At 37.1% G+C, this 19,711-nt stretch overlaps 1 long non-coding RNA gene across 1 annotated transcript in view; it reads left to right on the plus strand.

Annotated features, from left to right (window-relative positions):
* The window catches only part of LOC141279254 (uncharacterized), a 62,414-nt gene extending 46,097 nt beyond the window's left edge, over positions 1–16,317 (plus strand). The window contains exon 3 of the long non-coding RNA XR_012333225.1: positions 16,050–16,317. This is a non-coding gene — a long non-coding RNA (uncharacterized lncRNA). The remainder of the gene's footprint in view (positions 1–16,049) is intronic.
* The last annotated feature ends 3,394 nt before the right edge of the window (positions 16,318–19,711 follow it).

Below are 19,711 nucleotides of genomic sequence, written 5' to 3' on the forward strand. Positions count from 1 at the left end.
GAGAGAGTGACTTGTGTAGTAATGTGATTCAATATTTGGGGTCAAATATTTTGGTAACATTTACAGATCAATAAATTAGACACATTCCATCTTAAATGATCAAAAATAGCTTTGTTTCCCAATGTGAGGCCAACTTAAATTTTCCAGCAGGGAATGTTCCTTGCAGAATTGTTAATTGCATGGATGCTATAATAGTATCACATTTTAACAACAACTGTGTTAGATTTTCAAGCACCTCAGAGGTTATAAACTAGACATTAAAATTCATTCCTGTTGGCAATTGGGTCTGCGGAGCCTTTATCCGGAAAAGCACACTTGTAATGTTTATGTGATTTCCATTTTAACACAACTGTTTGAATTACTTGCAATACTCTAGCCTTTGTAATGTGCTCCCTTTCCTATGCTTCTCCTACAAGCTCTCACTGTATTAACCTGATAAGGGTGAGATTCCCTACATTAGAAAACTGTTTCTCTCTTCCCCCCACCACCCCGTGATTTCTTTTAGCAAGGACTCATGTGATAAAGACATGTTGCTTAGAATGATAGAGGGAAGGCCAGTTTTATACTGCTCATATGAAAGAAACAAATAGGGAAAGATATAAGCTGTGTGTACTTCATCACAAGGGAATATCAGATAGAAATCTGGTACCATTTATTTCCAGGACCTTAAAAAATAATAGACCAGGTGGTCACCAGGGAGCTGGCTGTACCTCCCAAGACATTGATTTGCCTCACTCTTCTGGTCCATCTTGGTTTTCTTTCCTGAGTGTGACTTACCATTTCTACCTTGTCTAATAGTCATCTCTTCCCTCATTTCCCCTTACAGTGGATGCTGCTGAGAGCAGGACCCATCCATGTGTAGTCTCTCCCTCTTCGTCCTAATCACCTAAGTCAATCCCCAGTGGTTAAAAGATGCACCATAATGTGTAGAGTGTTAATGTTCTTATGGATTTGTTTTATTTCACTTAAACTTGAGGGTTTAGTTCTGGGCAGACCTTGACACTTTAATTCCAGTCTATTTGATTAAGTTGGAGCCAGCTGAAATGAACACTTATGAATTACCTACTTGGCAATTATAAAAGGTGGAAAATGTGATGTGGTCTCTGTCCTTCAAATAATTCGAAATAGTAGAGTGGGAGATAAGAAAATTAAGAGAAATAAGATATTATAAATGTTATAAACCCAAACTAATGAATTTAAAAGGATCACACCCAACTTGTATGACCTGGAATATATTCATGGAATATTTGATGTATAGCTTTCAAAATGAAGTGGGATACAGTAGAAGTCACTTGAGATAACTTGGGAGAAAAGGTTTTTGATTAGGGGAGCGATATGATGACATGTTAGGAAGCTTAATTTGGATGTGGTATGAGGATAGATTTGAGAAAGTTTGACTTAGAATGCAGTGTGACTAGAAGAAAGGAGATAGATTAGGAAGCTTTTGATACAGTTTAAGTGAGAGGTAGGTGATAGTGTCCTTCTAGTGATCTTATGGAAGCAGAATTAGCAGGACTTGGTAAGGAAAGGAGTTTAACATGACTGATTTTGAGCCTGCATGGCTTGAAAAGAAGAGTTGATGACATTAACAGAAATAGGAAAGGCAGGATGATGAATGCCATAGGAAGCAAGAGGAGAAAGATGGTGACGTTGGATGTCAGTGTTTTTAGGTGTTTTGGACACTGTGAAACCTCCTGGGTCTAGTAAGTAGGGAGTTGTAATAAATTAGGGTAGATAAGGCTAACAAAGGAGATGCCATTAGTCTGACGGACAAGGAATCCTGTTAGTTGCCAGCTCTGTGACCTAAGGCGAGTTATTATCTGACCCCCTCTGTTTTTCATTTTCCTTGTAAGTATAAGAAAGAACTGGCTTTTGTAGAAGCTAGATAAACAGATTGAGGAATTCCTGGCAGGTATGAAGTGATTTGGAAACTGTTGAGAGATTCCTTGTGGGACAAGGGAATTTGCCCTGGATTCTCTACTTACTTTGGATCAACACTGTTATCTCCTTATGGTCCCTCCCCAAACTTGGAGATTTGCTGCCGCTGTGGTCATCAAGGCTGCTCAAGTTGATGCTCATAGATGCCACCAGGGCCTCTGCCTTCTGAATCATGAATACACTTGGTGAAAAGGAGGCCTTTACAAGATATATGCTGTCAGCTTTGCAAAAGCCTACTTCCATTAAAAAAAGGCCCAATCCACTCCATCCATTGCTTTTTACCCCTTTTCCACCTTTTGATAAAAATACAAAACACCCTTATAATGTCCATGGAGAAAGATGGGAGCAATCACAGATTATCTTCTCTGATTTTATGAGAAGTTACTCACTGTAGTAGTTGAGTCCTCAGTTCCCCTTTTAAGCACCTACATGGTAATTCAACAACATTTGATTGGATAGAGTGACATTGCCAATATTCAGTCAGAGTTAACTCAAAATAGAGATAGCAAATGATAAAAAATGTTGTTCAGATGATTCACCTGCATCTGAGGAAAACATTTGACTTTCTGCTTGAGATATTTTCTTATATAATTAGAAATGTATAAGTTTGGTATTTATAGCTGGGAATATTTCCCTGCTGGTTTTCAGTTCGTTTCTCATTAACCTTTATAAATATTCTAGTTGGAAATACCCTTTTATTTAGGATACAGTGCTTTCTTAGCTAGAGAATGAAATAATGTTTTAATATTCCTGTTATTTTCCTCTATCAACCATCCTGAGAGAACCAGAGAGAAAGGCAATGTGGCATTCTTAGAAGAATTTTGGAGTTAGAAAAACCTGGAATTCCATTCTGGCTCTGTGATTTACTAGCTGTGTGACCTAAGGCAAATGATATCTTTCCTGGTTTTTGTTTTTTCATTGATGTAATAGGGTAATACCTGGACATCCCAGTGTTATTGAGAGGATCAAGTGGGATAATGGTGACATTTGTCCTAAGTTCTCTATGCCCTGGGGTTCTAGAGTTATACTCCATGGGCCCAAATCCTGATTATACTCTGGTCAAGATATTTTACTTCTCTAAAATCCTTTCCTCATCCATAAAATGAGGGTTGTAATAGTGCCTATTTTATAAGCTACTTGCGATGGTGAATGAGCAAAGCTGTTAAAAACATAGTGACTGGATAATATTAAATATGCAGTAAATATTAGCCATTTAATTAGTGCATAGTAAGTGCTCAGTAAACAGAAGCTTCTCTCATTTTTCTCCTTCATTTAGGCACTTAAATAATCTTTCAGGGTTTCTCTTTCATATGTTAAGCAAAACAACTCTTAGAATATTGGAGAAAACAATCCTTACCTCTGTGCTGCTAATCTATAAAACAGGATTATTTGCTGATCTTACCTAATGCCTTCCTTTGAGTATAAGCCTTGGGAACTCCAAGCTGAAGGAAAGGCTCCTTTCTTTAAAATAGCTATAAATGTGTGCAGTCTTCTAGTTATTGAAATTGTAAGCTACCCTGCCTATCCCCAATCTATTGTCCTAGCTTCAAAGACATTTTAAAACACCCTCTGGGTGCTATCTTTCTTCTTGGTTATCCTTTGCCTCACTTCTCCCTTTCTTATGAGAAAACTTCTCAGGCTCCTCAAGGCACCAATTTCTCTTATGACAACTTTGAAACTTGTAGGTTTCTGTCGAGACTATTTTCTTTGGGTTAAAAAGCACTTTAGTTAGTAATGCAGCAGAATTTAAAGTCTAAGAAATAATAACCAGTCTGCAGTTTCCTAAATCCCCCCTAACTAAGATATATAAATTAGGCAGGAAATAACAAAATGCTTCACAATTTTCCAGAAGTCAAAACGTAGAAGAATGATCAGAGGCCCTAGCACAGTTCAGGATGAGCTATTCCATGCTTATCTACTCATCTGCTCAAATCATCTCTCACTTTTCAGTTACTCGGTATCTAATGTAGGAAGGTTGTTGTTAGAGCATTAATACTATACCAGCAACAGTAATTGTTAGGGGCTGAATTGTGTCCTCCCCACATTCATCATGTTGAAGCTCTAACACTCAGCGCAGCAGAATGTGACTGTATTTGGAGACATAGCCTTCAAAGAGGTAACTAAATTAAAATGAGGCTGTTAGCATGGGCCCTAATCAAATCTGACTGGTGTCTTTATAAGAAGAGAAAATTTGGCAGCACAGAGACACTGAGGTGCTCACGCACAGAGAAATGACCATGTGAGGACACAGTGTGAAGATGGCTGTCTGAAAGTCAAGGAGAGAGGCCTCAGTAGAAACTGTACCTGTTGACACCTAGATCTTATCCAAAACTGTAATAAAATAAATTTCTTTTGTTTAAACTACCCAGTCAGTCTGTGATATTTTGTTTAGTATCCTTAGCAAACTAATAGAGTAATATTATAAATTTGTATTGCATTTATAATTCTATAAATTTCATATTTTTTTCATATACATGGTAAAGCATAATGGTCAAAAGCACTGACTCTGAAACCAGACTTTCTGGGTTCAAATCTACCACCTGGGTGGCCTTAGGCAAGTTACCTAACCTCTTTGCTCAGTTTCTTCATCTTTAAAATGGAAATGATAATAGTATTGTCTACTTTATAGAATTGCTATCTGCATTAAATGACTTAATGTTTATAAATTAGTGCTCAGCACATAGTAATTTCTAAGAAGTTATTTCTTAAATTAATAAAATAGAATGCATGCCTTAGTTCATTTTATTCCTCTTAAATATTGTGAGCTGGGGGAGAGAAGGTAAGGGATATAATATTTACTGAGTATTTATTATGCAGTAGATGACATGGTGACAATTGAACTCACATTTGCACATAGGAGATTAAATTATTGACAACGTTTATATACTGCTAAACAATGGTGGCCTTGGGCCATTCTCCCATCTTAAATCTACTGATTTTTATTTTTTCAGCATTGCCCATCTATACCAGGAACAGAACCTAAATAAATATGAAAAGGATCTAAAGAAAATGAAAAGGGTAGTCATCAAATTAAGTACTGTATCTGTCAAAGCTCAACCAGGGAAGCAGAAACAGTAATGAATATACACACATACACACATACCTATATATCTACATATAGATATATAGTGAATCTATCTATCTATCTCTCTATCATCTATCCAACAATACACTATTTTATGTAATTAATTTTGAGGACTAAGCAAATTCGAAGTCCATAGAACAGACAGGACGGAAGATCACGAATAGACTAAAACCCAATGGACATAAGCTAGAGTTTGTTATCCACAGGTAGGAGTGTTTGTCTATCTGTCTATCTGTCTGTCTCTCTCTCAGAGAACAATGCACTCTTTTAAAGGACTTCCAACTGATAAGTGAGCCCCACCAGGACAATCTGTCTCATTTAAAGTCAGCTGTTTTGGGGCTTTAATTACATCGGTAAAATATCTTCATAGCAGCACATAGAATTTGATTAGACAATTGGGAGGAGGTATGTGTATGTTACAAAACGTGTGCTACCTTCCATTGTCTGACTCTCTTGAAAAATTATCTCTTGGAGCTCACCCTATCTGGAAACATACTGGAAGGGGGATTCTAAGGAATACAGTTTAGCTTAGTCAACTTGAGACACCGTAAAGCCATTGCAGGTATTTTTTTTTTTTAAAAGACTGTCATTTACTATGCCTGGAACTGGGCACATTTTAACATAAGCTTCTTTTTATTTAATTCTCACAATAGCCCTTGAAATATTATTACCATTTATGAATGAGAAAATAAAGTCTCCAATGGTTAAATAACTAGCCCAGGTCACAAATCAAGCTAGTGAAAGAATTAAAATTAGAGGTCAGAGCTGACCCTGAAGACCATCATGTTTAAAAACAGTAGGTAATAACCTCAAACTACCTTCTTAAGTTCTGATGGAACTTAGGGTAGAGGAGAAATCAGTGCTGGTTGGGCTATCTCAGCTGAGCTGCATTATGAGCAGTTTGGAAACATGACCTAGCAGAGGAGAATCTATAGTTTTTAGCTCCCTCACCAGGACCAGATTGTAGGATCTTCCAATTTTCCTCTGGGGATAGTTGTGCATTTACAAGAAATTAAGAATTACTATTTTCCAGAGGGTGTGTGTTTGTGTGTGTGTGTAATACACTGTTCTAAGAAAGAGAGCTCTTAGTTTTATATTTTGGGTATCTCCTCAATAAGTCGTATAATACCTTTTCATAATTCTGATAGATCGTGTGATACTTGAAGTTATGCTATTTATGAAATAAAATTAAAATGTCCATATTTCCATATTTATATATTTGTTAATGATTTGGGCCACTTGTAAATTGGTAAGTAGGTTCACTGCCCTTATAATAATGTTCATTATTTTGGATTTTACTGTGTGCTAAGAATGCTACTTAGAACCTTTGTACACCCTACCTCATTTAAACCTCACAACAACCCTGTGAAGCTTACTGTATCCACACTTGACTGATGAAGAAATGAAGGCTTAGAAAGAATAAACAACTTGTTCCAAGTTTACTAGGCCTGTGTAGAAGAGTTCAAGTGTGAATGGTATCTGGCTAACTCCAAAGCCCACATGCCTAATAACTAAGCAAGCAAAATCCCCACAGAATGTTTTAGTGATAGTCAATTTATTAAAGTTATAAAGTTGTCTCACTGTAAAAAAGAAATTCAAGGATTTAAGAAGACAATTTTTATAAAAAATTCTTGTATTGATTTTAAGTCAATCAACTCAAGTAAAGTGTTGCAAACGAATGACCCCTAATCTTCTGAAATATTGTTTCAAAGTCCTAAATATCTTGTCTTTGTGAATTTCACTTTTTACTGTTCTTTGGTGAGCATAGCTCAGCTCTTAAGTCACAAAGCCAGCCTCGTTGGAACTCTGCCATAAATTCTAGTCCCATTTTCTACTGATCCCTCATGATCAATTCTAATTCTGTAAGAATCTCTTCAAATACCCATTTGTTGACACATAGTGGAAATTCAGGAAAATAACATTTTTAATGGGAGAACATTCCACAGATATAACATCATTTGGTGCAATTACAAATGCCAGTTAACTTTGGTGGTAATAACATGACACCCTTGACTGTCAGGGCAGAATGTATGCTAGTTATCTGTAAACAGAACACATTAATTAGAATCTTGTTTCAGTTCTAGAGTTACGAAGTAACCATTTGTCAATTTCAGAATAATCTTATGCTTTCATAATGGCTATATAAAAATTTATGAAAATACTAAGGGAGGCTGGCATTCTTTGAGAAAATTAGGGCCATGCGATTGGTATGTGCTTATGGAATTCTGGCATATCACATCTCGGTGATAAGCTATAATGACTGTAATAAGCCACGGAAAATTCAGTCCAAATTTCAAAATGAGGTTCTAGTTAACAATAGAAGTTTAAAGGTTAATCTAATTAATGAATGTGCTTGCAGTATTTAAGTGTATTCATTTAAGTTCAGTCATATATTATGAGGCATTTAAATCATTGTAGACATGCACTCAGAAACCACATTCATTGTACTTAATAGCTGAAGACTATATTTTTACAGTTTACATCAGAGCTGTGTGTTGCAGAGTCACCAGGAGTCTTTTGGATATTAATAGTTTGAACACATACTTCTAAAACTCTAACTCCCCAGGAGAAAAGGCATAATTTGGTTTTAGTGTGAATAAGGTAACTAACTCTAGGAGCAAAAACAAAAACGAGAGAGAAAAAAAGAAAGAAAACTGAAGCACACTGATAAAGGAGAAATAATACTGAAGCTGTGAAGCTGGACGACTCAGCCCAGATTCTAGGTGTATATTTTCATGGCAACGTGATTTGATTTTTCTTTTTCTTCATCAGCATAGGTTTACATCCACACAAAGTAATGTCAATCAATGGTCTCTTTCATAGTGTGATTTTTTTTTTAAAGAAAAAGCATGCAGTTACATATTATCTTCTAAAGTAATAAAAAGATAAACAGCAACAATACTCTCTGTATAAGTAACTTTATTAATGAAATGGATGCAAACTTTGGTGCAGTCTCAAAGAAACATGACACATACACACAGACACACACCACACACACACTCACACAAACAAAACTCCTGAGATTGCCACTGTGTTTAGGCTTGGATGTTACTTTTCTATGAAAGGTACACAGATAAAGTGTTTATTAACTCTTCATAAAGCCTTTACTTGTGGTATACAGATTGACCAGGGCAAGAAAAGCACAGAACAAGCACCCTGGATGGGATGGTTTTATTGTTTTCAGTGAGGCATTGAGCAACAACTGTCAGCTTCTGGGGAGAGAGAGGGAGAGGGAGGGAGAAGGAAGGGGGAGGGAGGAGGAGAGAAAAATCTGGGACTCCCACTTGCACTGAAATTGCTATTTACCTCTTAAAGTAGGATTCTCACCTAGACCTCACATAAGTATCATGAGATTATCTGGGAATCTGGCTTTAATTAATGGGCTTGGACATTGCTGGCTGAATGGCATGAAAGCAACTGTTTCTGTGAGCGGTTTATTACCTAACCTGTGTTGTACTGAAATGAGAATGGTCAGAAAGGAACGACCCAGCCAGGTATTCTGGGTAAAACTAGGCTACCATAGCCCACATTTCACTCTGATTATTCAAATGATAATGTGCAGGGAGGTGAGGGGGAAAAGGGTATCAAGATGACCCTCATGCCTAGAAGAAAAGATCCAGTGAATGCGTGGTATTTTCCAGAGAATAGTCCCACCATTTTTCAGGAGGGAGAATGAAACAAAGCAGATGAGAAAATGTCTCGATTTGGGGAATCATTATGGAATCTAGTTGCGAGACAGTTCATTGGCTTCTCCTCTTTTGTTTGCTTGCTCAGTAGTCACAGAGGGAAGTAGGAAAGGAAAGCAAACAATAGGACTGGCTCCCTGAAAACCCATTTTCCCCCTCCTCCTCCACTTGCAATATAAGCTCTATCCCATTTTCAGCGATACTAAATAAAATACATTGAGGGTCTACTATTGGTGAGGCGGCGTGCCCCCTAAGTGACGTGTACAAAGGTGACTGATACATGAGTCATGTTCAGGAAAGATTATTGGGAATGAAATCAAGCCTGGGATTTGAATTCCAGGTCCTATTACCAGTTTCATGACTTTGAGTGATTTACGTGATTTCTCTGAGCCTCAATTTCCTGATCTGTAAAATAGAGATAATAATAGCTGACATTATCATCATCTTTGACATTGTCATAATTTCTTATAGAATTTTAAGAATCCTGAAAGCAAATATATGTAAAGAGATTTTATAAAATTAAAAGGGCCATATAAGGCTACTCATTATCATTACTATTTTAAAACCACTTTTGTCTCATCTCATGTGCTATTTGACAAGTTGCTCCTCCATCAGTCAGCCCTTCCTGGGACTTTACAACCCTATCCACAGATGGCAGTAAGCTAGAAATGCAAAACCTAAAAAGTATCCATTTTGGAAGTCTTGCTATTTTGCTAGACAATTCTCTATCTCTCTCACCTGCGATAATTGTACATTATTTGTGAAGATTACCAGTTGATGTTGCTTTTGGCCTAAATAAAAGAAAATGCGGGGATAAAGAGAACCCTTCTACTGGCAGCTGCATGTCAACTCATAAGTCTAGTCTAATTTAATGTAAAGTATTAGAATAAGGACTTCCTCAAATAATAGCCCCGTAGTATCTGTTGAGAGAGAGGGTTATTAGGTAAGCTACCACATAACACAGACCGTACGAATTTTATGCTGGCTGTTTTAAGTAGGCTTTTTTTTCACAGTAGTTAATAAGCTAGTAAAAATGAAGGTAATCTTTTGAAACACTGAACACTCTGGCTGAGAGTTTTTATTTCCTGGTATGGGAGACCCTCGTAGACCAATAGCTGGACGGATAGCATCTGTTCTGTCAGAGTTATTTTGGTGATTTAACAAAAGTAAGGCATTAGACGCTTCAGTATAATGGTTAAGAAACTGGACAGACAGATCTGGGTTCAAGGACAATTCAGGCACTTCATAGCTATATGATTACTTTTAGCCTGAATCTACTATGATAGTACTTTCATCAAGACTTCTTGAGAAGACAAAATGTGAAAATGTGTAAAAAGGCATTGGCAAAATTTATCATAAATTCTGAAATTAGTTATCTATTGCATATTAGTTATCTATTTCTGTGTAACAAAGTATTTCAAAATTCAGTGGCTTAAAAAATAAACATCTATAATTACACAGTTTCCATAGATTGAAAATTCCAGAACAGCTTATCTGGATGGTTCTGGCTTGGGTCTTTAATGAGATTACAGTTATGATGTTGGCCAGGGTTGCAGGCATCTGAAGACCTGACTGTGGCTGGAAAATCCAGTTCCAAGATGGCTCACTCACATGGCCATTGGCGTGAGGCTTTAGTTCCTTTACTGGCTGTTGGCAGGGGGCCTCAGTTCCTTGCCACATGGGCCTCTCCAGAGGGCTGCTTGAGTGTCCTCACAACATGGCAGCTGGCTTCTGCCAGAGTAAGTGATCCAAAAGAGAACAAGATGTTAGCCACTGTGTCTTTGATGACCTAGCCTTAGAAGTCATACTCTACCATTTCCATGACATCCTAGTGTTTACAAAATAAGCCCTATTCAGTGTGTAGGACAATGGCTACACAAGAGTAAGAATACTATGAGGCAGAGATCATTGGGGAGTGTCTTTGAGACAAGCTACCACATCTGATAAAAGTAAGAAGCTATTTTGTATAGTGTATTCAGAATGTCCCTGAAGCGGAAGGTCCCTCTGCTCCAAACACTGAAAGGAGGTCTGAGGGCTATTGGGTGTGACAGTGATAAAGAGGGACTCAAAGAAAGATGCAGGAAAAAAAAGAGACTTCTCATATGTACTGAGGTCATGACCTAAATAATCAGTTTTTTTCTGGACTAAAAAATAACACTTTCTTAAAATATCCAAAAGAAAATCCTGATAATTTTTTAAAAACTCTCTTCAACATAGAAAAAAGAGAATTATTACGTTTAAACAAATATCTGCATTCATTGAGTGGGTCTGGTCACATTCCTTTGAAGCTAAATCATACATGGTAGGATGTAAAGCCAGTCCACAAGTGTGTTTTACCTAAAGGTGTCTTGAAGTGTCTTCCTTATCAACTCTTGTTATTTTTCTCTGTTATAGTATTATAATGAGTCTTTATAATATTTCATTTTGGGTGATGGTGGACAATAGGGATTAACCAGGGAGCCAAGGGCCTCAAGCAGGCCTCCTGGGGCAAGAATGAGAAATCAAATGTACTGGTGTAAATGGTGTTTCTTTTCTATTTATCAGTGCATTAGCTAAAGATTCATACGTTTAGTATCCAATGGATCATCAGTGGCTGGAACATGCAGGCCTCAACTCACTCCACCATCTTCTAGCTTTGAGACCTTGAGCAAATTACTAACCTCTTTTCACCTCAGTTTTCTCATCTGTACAATGTGAATGTTAATAATATCTATCTTTTAGGATTTTGTAAAGATTCAATGAGTTAATATGGGTAAAGTATTTAGAACAGTGCCTAGTATATGCTAATCATCACATATTAGTTATTATTATCTGACTAAAAAACATCTACATGTATTCATATCCATCTCTCTCCCTCTCTCTCCTTCCCTTCCTCCCTCCCTGTGGGAATGTGTGTGTGTGTGTGTGTGTGTGTGAAATTTGTGGTCATTTAGCCAATTCCTTGAGGAAGATTTATATTCTTAACCTTAATAAGGGTCACTAAGGAGAAAATTTCATCCATTCACTCTTCTCCTGTTCAACAAATCTATTTTAAGCCTTTACTAAGTGCTAAAAGCTGTAGAACGGGAAGGTTCTGGAGTAAAGTCATATATATATGTGTGTGTGTGTATATATATACACACACACACACACACACACACACACACACAAACAGAAATGGAAATTTATATAAGGAGATTAAAATCCAGTAAGACAGACAGGCATATTTATAAATAACTCTAAACCAGTACACATATCACAGTGTTATGAGGTTAAAAAAGAAGCTTAAACAAAATGCAATGGTTCTTTGAAATAGAAAGCAATCAATTCCAAAACAGGATTATTGGGGCAGGCACCATAGAGAGGGAAGACTTTAAACTGGGCTTTAGAGATGAGTTGGTTCAGGCAGACAGAAGATGTCAAAAAAGGGAGAAAGACACTCCAGAGAGAGGGCATAGCAAGAAAAACTTATGCAAGAGAGAAAATGCCCACTATCTGAGGTGAGTGGGGAATATGTCAGCATCCCTAGAACATGGGCTTGACGGTCATGAGTGAAGTTGGATGAAACAACTGCATGCTGAGGACTTAGGACATTGGCTTATAGACATCCAGAACTATGTACGTGTCCATTACCAATGTTTGAAGGTGTATTTAACTCTTTTTCCTTTGGGCCATTTATTTATTCGTTTGAATAATTTGTTTCCTTGGAAAACTGGGAAAACACCATGTGAAAAGCCACACACACACAAAAAAATCTGTGAAATTAGTGTAACCATCTACTTGGGATATGCTTGGGAACCAATTTGTACAAAATACAATGTGTGCCTTCTTTGAGATTTGAGTTTATCAGAACTGGCTTCCCTGAGGCTCAAAGGATCCATGTATGCAAGAATGATGGGCTTCCTTGGAGTGGGAGGCTGGCCCCAGGAATGATGTTCTCAAAGAAAGAGTGCTGGCGTTGGTGGAAGGGGCAAAGGGAGGGAGGATATGAAAGGTTATGAGCAAAGGCTTTGGAGACAGGACTCATATTACAGAGTAGATCTGCTATTTCCTCTCTGTGTGATTTAAAGCAAATTACTTATTCTCTTATTTGAGACTCTTCCTCTATAAAATTATAATAATGAAGCCCTATTTATTGTATTGTTTTGAGGATGTATAGGTATAATCCATGTAAAGCACTTGGCACTTGGCACATAGTAAGTGCTCAATAAGTGAAGAATGATTTTTGATGTTGTTGATGTGTTGCTGTTAATCTCATAGGTAATGTTCAAGACAGAGAGAGAGCAGAGTCCAAGCACAACAAAAGGATTAGTTGAGACTGAGGTTTTTGAGCTGTTATCATGTAGGACATCCTTGTGTTGAGGGTCCCCTGCCCCATTTTTCTATAAATGGACAATGAGGGTTAATTTGGAGGGCCCACCAGGTCATCCCACCTTTGTGACATAAAAGCAGCCTTTTTTTTAACATCTTTATTAGAGTATAATTACTTTACAATGGTGTGTTAGTTTCTGCTTTATAACAAAGTGAATCAGCCATACATATACATATATCCCCATATCTCCTCCCTCTTGCATCTCCCTCCCACCCTCCCTATCCCATCCCTCTAGGTAGTCACAAAGCACCGAGCTGATCTCCCTGTGCTATGTGGCTGTTTCCCCGCTAGCTATCTATTTTACATTTGGTAGTGTATATATGTGCATGCCACTCTCTCACTTCATTCCAGCTTACCTTTCTCCCTCCCCATGTCCTCAAGTCCATTCTCTACATCTGCATCCTGTCCTGCCCCTAGGTTCTTCAGCACCATTTTTTTTTTAAGATTCCATATATATGTGTTAGCATACGGTATTTGTTTTTCTCTTTCTGACTTACTTCATTCTGTATGACAGACTCTAGGTCCATCCACCTCACTACAAATAACTCAATTTCGTTTCTTTTTATGGCTGAGTAATATTCCATTGTATATATGTGCCACATCTTCTTTATCCATTCATCTGTCGATGGACACTTAGGTTGCTTCCATGTCCTGGCTATTGTAAATAGAGCTGCAATGAACATTGTGGTACATGACTCTTAAAAACAGCCTTTTTATCTATGGAGAGATTATTTTCTTTGGGAGTGCATCAGTGGGAGTGATACTTATAATGAGTGAGAAAGAAGGGGTCTCTGTCCAGCCAATCAGAAGAGCTGAATGAACCCTGGTGTTTTATGGAGTGTTACATGTATTTTCTTCTTCCCAGCTTCTGAAGCACGAGTTATGTACCTTCTCTGCACTTCCGCTGCACTCTTGACAATACAGAGTAGTATGGAAGAGCAGAGACTCAGAAGTTAGGCCTTTCTATGCCTCCAGTTTCTCATCTATAAAATGTGATACTTTTGTATAGCTTAACTGCACTGATCTATGTAAAGCCCTTATAACAATAACTGGAACATATGCTCTAGAATTGTTAGGCATTATTTTAAATGATCACCACAACGTACTGTAATCATGAGCTTGACTGTTTATACTGACTGTTAGACTCTAAGCTGATTTATTTTGAAGAACGTACCAAACCAAGATTTACATCCCTAGAGAAACTATAGGATGGTGAAAACTCAAGGTTCACTGTGGCAACTAGTGGAGGTTTACTGTCCTTCAACAGGGAGAAGCAATCCTTGCCTTGGAGGTGGACTACCATGACCGAGAGAGGACCTGAGCCTGACATGCTCTAATGCCAAGTCATGCCCAAGGCCTGATGTTAGTTCTTCAGCCAGTGGGTCCATGCCAAGAGCATCAGTGGTGACCAGGCCAGAGCCAGGCAGAGCAGGGACTGTATTGGCTGAAACTCCTTGGGCCCCTGACAAGGGACATGTGGGATTGAACAGAGAGTGTAAGAAAAAGCCTGGGAAGTGAGGTGGCTGAGAAAGGAGGAAGCTACTGAAAATATTTCACTGCCCCCCGTCCCCTCTCCCTGCCGCACCACTGTTTCCCATCCAGCCAGTTCATAATGGCAGCAACAGATGTGTGATGCCTTAAGGTACCACACTTTATAAGCCGTTGAGGCTTTTGAAAGTCATTTTTGGAGTAATGGCTGTGTGTATTCTAGATTCTAGGAAGTCTGAGTCAAAGTAGCTCTGAGAATCATAGTCTATGGAAATAATCTATCTTCTGAGACAGGTTCCATTTCTTACTATCAACCCCATCATTAGCCCCAGGGTCATCAAAAAACTGCATTTCAATTTTGCCCTTTTAATACTCAGAGCTGGCACTGACACAAGGTCCCTGTGCCACCCAAGCACTGAGAAGTTGGATTTAAACTTGATCCTTTTTTCTTACATTTCAACATGTTATCTGAAGGCTAAGGGATAACATTGTCTGTGCTGTCTGTGAAACTGTTCATATTAAACACTTATTTCCAGCTCTTTCTTCCTTTCATTCACCTTATTTCATTACTTTAGCCATTGGATTTTTTATTGGTTTCTGATATAATTCATAATAGTAAATTTGGGGAATAAAGAACTAGGAAAAGAAAAATTTTAAGTTTATCACCATTCAATATACAGAGAGATAACTAAACAAATGCAAATTATCATATTTCTAACTTTTTTGCTATTACAAATCATGTGGTTAAAAACATTCTTGGGGCTTCCCTGGTAGTGCAGTGGTTGAGAGTCCGCCTGCCGATACAGGAGACATGGATTCGTGCCCCAGTCCGGGAAGACACCACATGCCACGGAGTGGCTGGGCCCGTGAGCCATGGCCACTCAGCCTGCGCGTCCGGAGCCTGTGCTCCGCAATGGGAGAGGCCACAACAGTGAGAGGCCTGCGTACCGCGAAAAAGAAAAAAAATTCTTGGACATACCCTCTGGTGTGTATACGCAAAAAGTTCTCTAGGATAGAGCAAGAAATTCTATGAAGCAGTATTGCTGGATATTAGGATATTCAGAACTTTAGTAGATAATGCTGGATTCCACTGTGATTGAAATCATTTATGCTCCCCCCAGAAATCTGAGGTTTCTATTGTTCCTAATCCTCAACACTTGGCTTTTCAGACATAATTTGTTTACAATCTGACAGATAATTTTTACAATATTTACTTTAAAAACTTATTAGTGTGTTTTTATGTTTGATTTTTGTATGCCTTCCTTTGTGTTTTGAAACTGGTAGCCTTTGTGCATTTTGGGCATTATGTTTTTTAAATTGATGATAGCCAGCCTCCATGTTGAGCTCCGAAAATTCCTGCTTCCAAATATCTATGATGTAGTCTCCTTCTATATTGTTTCAGGGTTTTTCTGTGTGATGGATAGAATACGACAAAAGTGATGGCATGTGATCTCCAAGGCTTGGTTAAAGAACACAGTCTATGCCTTTCTCTATCTCTTAGATTACTCTCTGTAGGGGAAGCCAGCTGCCGTGTTGTGAGGACACTCAAGCAGTCCTACGGAGAGACTCACATGGTAAAGAACTGAGGCCTTCTGTCAACAATCACGTGAATGGACCATCTTGGCAGTGACTCCTCAGCCCCAGTCAAGGCTTCAAGTGACTGCAGCCCTAGGCAACATCTAGACTGCATCCTCATGAGAGGCCTTGAGCCAGAGCCACCCAGCTAAGCTGCTCCTGAATTCTGGACCCACAGAAAGTGAGATAATAAATGTTTGGTGCTTGAGCTGCTAAATTTTGAATAATTTACACAGCAATAGGTAACTAATACAATATTGATTTACAAAAGCATCTCATATAAATGGTATATAAAAGTATTAAAAAGTTCATACCAATCATATATGTTATAAAAATTTTATCAGTTTCTCATTGAATTGTACTCTTTATACAAAATATATTTTGCCTTTTTAACTGAGCTTTCTCTGGAATTCTGGTAGATTTTGATATATTAAACCATATTTTTTTGATTGTTTTTCTAAAATGTCTTTACCAAAACTTATCATTATAAACTTTTATTGTTTTTTGTTATCTTTAACAACACATGATCAGGTTGCTTGGACCTAGTTTCAGATTATTTGCCTTATAATGATGGTGTTTAACCTATTTTCATCTATTTTGAACAAATGTCTTTTACTTTTAAATTTTGATTTATGCTTTCTATTTTTTGTGTGTGTTTCCTTATTGACACATTTCTTTTACTTAAATATATTTTTTAGACTGTGGATCCTACATATCTGTATAAAAAAGTTCTACTTCAAAGATGTGTTTGTAAAGTAATACTTGAACCAACATATTTTAATTACAAACATCAAGAAAACACAAGGTCAAATTCATTGATCTTTAAAGTATGGGTCACAACACATTAGCAGGTCATAAAACAAATTTAGTGCAGTGCATTTCAAGTCTTTAGCTGTGGCCCACATTAAAAACTCATTTTACCTCACAATGAAATATATCAAGATGTTGGATAAGAAATGTATATGTTTGTGCTGGATAGTAATGAGAAATATGCATGTTATTGTGGGTTATAGTCAGAGCAATTTAAAAAACATTGGTCTGGTCTATTTAACTTTTCTTTAGAAAAATGAGGAAGTTAATGTGTCTTATTTTTATCACCATTCCCCTAACCACTTCCTAATTATTATTGTTAATAACATAAGATTTTATTTACTTATTTTTCTTTCTAAAAAACAGCTTTATTGAGGTACAATTTACACATCATAAAATCCACCGTTTTAAGTGTACCATCTGGTGATTTTCAGTACATTTCTAGATTTGTGGAATCATCTCAGTCCAGCTTTGGAACATGGCCATAGATAGAGCAATTATTACTAATACTTATTTATATGTGATACATCTTCCAATTTTTTAAAATCTGTATTTCTAATTTGTAATCATATTTCTATCAAATGCATATTTTTGTTATATTTAATTGCTTTAAATGTTTACCACTATATTATTGTTCCCATAATAATGCTGTTATTGAATTTTCAAATTAGATCCTCATTCAGATTCACTATAAAACTTCTCAGAGTAACTTATTGAGGAAGGTATTATTATTTTAATATTATTAAACCTGGGAACTAAAGAAGTATGACTTGAACAACTGAATTAAATATATATATATATATATATACATATATATTTTTGAACAACTTTTAATCAACAAATATTTAGGAATACCAATTACTTGACAAATATTGTTGTAGGCTCTGAGAATACAAAAAGAATGTGACATCTGACTGTGAGTGGTTCAGAAAACAATTGGGTTGGATCCCATATACAGAACTTAATACAATAATGTTGAAGAGGATGATGATATCAACTAAGTTTCATCAAGCACTTAATGTGTGTGCCTGATGCTGTCCAAAGCTCTCTAAGAGTATCAAGATAATTTAATGTTCAGAAAACCCTAAAATGTGGGTGCTATTACTATCCCTATTTTATATTTAATGAAATAAAGGCACAGATAGTTAGGTAATTTACTCAAGTTGAGTAGACAAATAGAAGAACAGTTGGGATTCCATACCAGGTATTCTAGCTCCATAACCTGTATTTTAAATTGATACTTAATTCAATATGATAAGACTTAGGTTTAAAATTCTTTCAGAATTTATTTCTACTTTTTTTTTTTACTAAAGAAACTTTAATGGATGTCTTTTAATTACAATATTATGCATTGAGCTAACAGAAACTGCCTTATTACAGATATAAAGAAATGCTAAATTCAATATGACAAAAAAAAAAAAAGAAAGAAAGCATATGAGTTCAAAAGAAATAAGTGGAAATTCTCACATGCTAGAAACAAAGAAAGAATTTAAAACCAGACAAATTCTAAAGTTGAACGTGTAGAAACTCTGGGAGAGCCTTGTGTAGAGCAGAGTTGAGGCCCTGGAAAAGCTGCTCTTATAAAAAAAAGGAGATGAGAAGAAGACCTTCTACAAGCCAATGTAAAGCTGTGGAGAGTGTGACTTTTTGGTTCTGAAGGAGAAGAAAAGCAATAGTAACCCATGAGCAATCCTAGATTCAAGTCTCCCTCAGGTATGGATGTAGATACCAATTCCTGCACTAATGGTGTTGCGGAACTAATGTATGTCTGGTGAACCAGAGAAAGCCTCAGAGGTCCTGGAAGGAGCAAACACAAAGCCCACTGCAAGGGTTCTCTCAGGACCCAGAACAGATGGACTGTGCACAATGACAGACCCTGCGGTGCAGGTAAGCTCATACTAAAAATTACTGACCACATGCTGCACTAGAACTGGAGGATGAACAGCCCCCCAATTTTGGATAAGAGGAAAATATGAAGGACTTTAAAACCTATGTTGAAAATAATTTTTAAAAGACTTGAAATAATACAAATCAAAATGGAAAAACAGGTTACTATGAAAAATTCCAAATGGAGTGGGAAAAAATGACAAAACTATATCAAACAATTCATAGATGAATTTATATTATGTGGATTATATCTCAATAAGCTGTTATTGAAAGATATAGACAGACAAAAATTGAAAAAGAATACAGAATGGTTTACATAACATGGTAGACACAACTGAAGAGAGTCAATAAAATGTGAGATTTATATGAAGAAATTAAGCAGTATGGAGCACAAAGGGAAAAGGGGAAAAAAATGAAAGATTAAAAGACATGGAGAATTTATGTTCCATTTTGCCAAAAATATTAGTATATCACCTACTATGTATACAGCATTTTTCTGTCTGCTGGGAAATATAGCTGGAGGGAAAGATGGATATAAGAATACTTGTCCTCACTGGAGTGTGCATTTTATGTAGAAAACAAGAGCAATAATAAAGAACTTTGGTAAATAAAATACACAGCATTTCAGATAACAGTAACTATCCTGGGGGTGGTGGTGTATATGGTAACAACAAGTGTGGACGGGGTTCCAGTGTGGTGATTCAATTTCAGTTGAGTGGTGAAGAAGATCTTTACTGAGAACCGACACTGGAGCAAACCCCTGAGGAGGGAAGTGAATGATGCAGAGACCTCTGGTAATAGCTTTCTAGGCAAAGGGGAAGGTATGGGAGCATCCTTCGCAGGTTGGAAAAGCAGAAAGGTAGACAGTGGGTTTGAGATGGACTGAAGGTC

This window comes from Tursiops truncatus, chromosome 8 (genome assembly GCF_011762595.2).
Source record: "Tursiops truncatus isolate mTurTru1 chromosome 8, mTurTru1.mat.Y, whole genome shotgun sequence".
NCBI lineage: Eukaryota > Metazoa > Chordata > Mammalia > Artiodactyla > Delphinidae > Tursiops > Tursiops truncatus.